This window comes from Pavona decussata, unplaced genomic scaffold, assembly GCF_977016875.1.
Source record: "Pavona decussata unplaced genomic scaffold, jaPavDecu1.1 SCAFFOLD_321, whole genome shotgun sequence".
Taxonomy (NCBI): Eukaryota; Metazoa; Cnidaria; class Anthozoa; order Scleractinia; family Agariciidae; genus Pavona; species Pavona decussata.
In genome coordinates this window covers 321,170-325,000 of record NW_028145711.1, presented here as the reverse complement: position 1 = coordinate 325,000, position 3,831 = coordinate 321,170, and the positions used below count along the sequence as shown (strand labels likewise).

The 3,831-nt window shown below is 37.8% G+C and overlaps 1 pseudogene; it reads right to left on the bottom strand.

Moving 5' to 3' along the window:
- LOC146453896 (uncharacterized) overlaps nucleotides 1–3,196 on the bottom strand; it is a 3,883-nt pseudogene extending 687 nt beyond the window's left edge.
- Nucleotides 3,197–3,831: the final 635 nt, after the last annotated feature.

The following is a 3,831-nucleotide window of genomic DNA, read 5'->3' as shown; positions in this document are numbered from 1 at the left end:
AGAGCTGCCTTCATCAATGTCAGGGGCTGAACAGAATGATAATAGCCCTTCTTGTTGTCTTCAACATCCAAAACATGATATGGTGGTCTGTTCCTGGTAGGACGAGCATCCGTGGTTTCCATATTGAAGAAATTAAGTAATGCTTGAATTGTCAAACACCGGCCAATGCTTAAAAATGACTGCCCGCAGTCTGCTAAGTGTTTGACATCAATAGTTACATTTCTTTGTTGTAGTGTTTTTTCAAAAGAACCGCAATGTCCCTTTTTAAGGGGCAGAATTCTTGTACAGCTTCTTAAAAATAAGCTACAAAAAATAATATTAATTATGGTTCAAGTGTATTTTACATCTAAATGGTTCAGAATCATCCTGAAAGGGGCTAGGTCACAGTATTTAAAACCCGCCATTTATTCCTGTTAATAATGAGTTCTAAACTTCACTTGGTATACCAACAGTATTCTAGTGATAAAATCGCTGCCACGTATAACAGAAACATGACCTTGAGATAATTTAGCAACCAGTTCATCTTTGCTGAAATTTGCTAAAATTGCATGTCCTAGCCCATAAATCCACTTCCAAGTCACTTTTCAAAAAAGTGGACAGAATGAAGAATTTTAAACTAAACATAAATTTAATTTTTTTTTATTTTTAAAAATAAAAAGCAAATTGTTGCTATGGAGCACTGAATTGAATTGCAGTCATCGATAAACTCTTACAAAAGGCACTTATCGAAGCGGAGACAAGCACTTTTTGTAGACTTAATTGTCAACTGCAACTTGATTTTTCACCATTATTCGGGGCTTGCTTTTTCATATTTAATAAAAAATTATCGAAAAAACAAGGGCATGTCGTAATAAGTGGTAAAAGATTCTTGCAGCGTAATGAAATAAATGTCTGGCAATAGAATATCTATTAGCATAAAAATGCTACTGTCACATTGATAAGCCTGATTATGTTTTAAACACCCCCTTTTCATAAAAAAATAATGTACACATTGCCAGACATTTACTTCATATATATATGATATGATATGGTTCGTAAGCATGAAACTCAGAGTAGCAAATAAATGTTTTTGACCTACAGTGCTAGTCAAATTACTTGCGACAGATCTCGCTACCCTGCCCTCTCAATGTTGGCTCACAAGTTTGACAAGAACAATTGCCGAAAACAACATTGAGAGGGGCGAGAAGAGCAGGAGAGGGACATTTACCGCTTGGTTGTGAACTGTCCCTAGGGAACTCGACTAGCACTGTAGTTCAAGTCTATGTGTGTATATATAGGATGTACGATACAATCCAAGAGCTGGGTTATTTAAACAGTTACTGCAACTCTTGCTTCTTGCTGCCTGATCATTGCTTCGCAAGACGCATGAAACTCAGAGTTGCAGTAAATGTTTAAATAAACCAGCTCTTGGATCATAACTATCCATAGCTCTAGCTCTGCTATTGAGCATTTTATAGTAGATGAGGATTTCAATACACTTAAAAAATAAAAAAATAAAAAAAATAAGAAATGGCATTTTACCTTAAGGAAGCTTCTCTTAGTGTGCCAGTCCACTATTCTGAATGGATACAGGTGATCCAATCTGTCTTGTGGAGTGTGGCATCCGGAACTGGTGGCACTTGCAAAGCTGGTTGATCCGGTCTAGCAGGAGCTCCAATGGGAGGACCAGGTGGGACATGCTCTGGGTCTGCAGGATTGCAAAGGCCAGCCTTACTGTATATCTCGCATGTCCAGAGCTCAAGCTGATCAGGCACATCAACAACCTCAGCATACTTCTTTTCATCTTTGAGGAGGACTGGCAGTGGTACCACAACTGATTTGGTACTCATCTCCGTGTGATACTCACAAGGTGTATGATCAGGGACAAAGTCCTTAAGAAAAGCAAATGCTGGAAAGAACTCAACTAAGATTCGTCCAATGAACACTTTGTACCGCTCCCTTGTACATCTTTTTTCCTCATCATTGAGACTTAAGATGTCTTTGAGGTTGTAATTTGCCAGACTGTTTTTTGGGCCAGCATCTAGTAAGAGCTTAGAAGAAACACGATCAAATACTGTGCTGGTGGCCACAGGATGGACACTTCGGTTTTGCTTGTCAGACCTCGTGTCATGCACCTTGACGTCCCAATCAACATTGTCCAGAACAAATACAAATGATCTGCCTTCCTTTACAAGCTGTACGACATGATCCAGGAAATGTTTCCCTATTTCTTCTTGAATAGTATATTTCATGGATTTCTCCAGGCAAAATCCATACTTGTTAAGACTATCTACAAGCTTAAAATAGAATAGAAACATAATTTTGCTGTCTTACCTGAAAAGGATCTAAATATTTCACTATTCCCTGGGAGGCGTGCAGGGAATCATGGTTTTTGCATGCAGTCTTAAAGATGTCAAGAGTTGGAGTGTTGTATGCCTACAACTATCATGAGTCCCTGCACACAATCAGGCATTGGTAACTGAAGAGACTAAACTGTTTTAATTTGGCCATGTTTACCAAGGAAATTCCACACCCATTTTTCATGGTCTGTCTCTGCAAACCTTTACTCTCAAATGTACACAAATTCTTCTAAGATTATTAAATTTACCCTTAAATATACCTCAAATACTGAAAACCTGGTGAAATGATCTTTGCATGGCATAATATCAGTAAAACCATTAATAGCAATAATGACAATGAAGTGGTATAGAAACCTTCCCAAAAAATATTGAATTGCAAAATATCCAAAAGTCACAGAAATAATTGCAATGTACAATTGATGGGTAAAATTCTCTAAACCTTCATTATTAATACATGTAACGACTCCTGAATATTTGTAATATTTCGAAAGCTTTATTATCAGCTGATTATAAGTAGTTCAATTCTGTAGTCTACACACCTCTTGACTTGCACGGCCGGCATTAAGAAGGACTGTGTTGACTCGCTGAACACGGCTCAACTCTTTGCATCTCCTAAACATAATGATTCCATATATAAGAGCCAAAGGAGCTGTCTTTTTTTTGGAGTTGTGACTGAGTTGGATCATCTGCAATAACAACTTGAACACTGTTTGACAGTGAGTCTCTACTTCTTTGACAATCTCCTCAAAGTTTAGCGTACTCATACCAGGCAATCCTCGTTCTCTTAGAACCGACTTTGTCATTCTTCGCGCCACCTCTAACAACTCATTTTCTACTTTAACAAGAACTTTTTGCAGAACGTCTTCATATCTGTTTTCGTCGGCTAAAGGTCTTCTTATCTAGAGGAAAATACGAAGGTGAAATTAACAACGGCATCCTTGTCGAACAAGTTAAAATCTCACTCAGTAATTTTGAAATTATTTGACAAGTAACCAAACAAGAAGCCTTAGAATGAATGAAAACAAGCTTAAAAATAAATTTACCTTTGGTTCAGCTGGATGTTCTTGCAGATTCATGGTTTGAGAGATTTCCAGTGGCTCTGGTAAGTCATTCTGAAGATGTGAGAAAATGTTTGAGGTGTCACAATCGTGAATCATCATACAAACAACGAAATCAATGGAATACTGTCGTACCCACGCAGAAGAATTATTAATGACACAAAAATTATATTTTTCTAACTTCCTTTTCAGTTAAAGACAAGTCTTTTTTTATCACCAGCAACAGCGAAATTCAGACTGCGGCAACGACGAATACTAGTATCACTGGTTACATCCTTCACGCTCTTCAGAGTTCAGGGCGCCGACAGTGACACTTGAATACATCTTTTCACTCTATCGCTCCTTTGGAAGTGACTTTGGCTTTCAGTGATCATGGCCCTGAATGCTTTGAAATTATTTAACCGTCGTTCACATGGCCTACATAGTAGATGTGG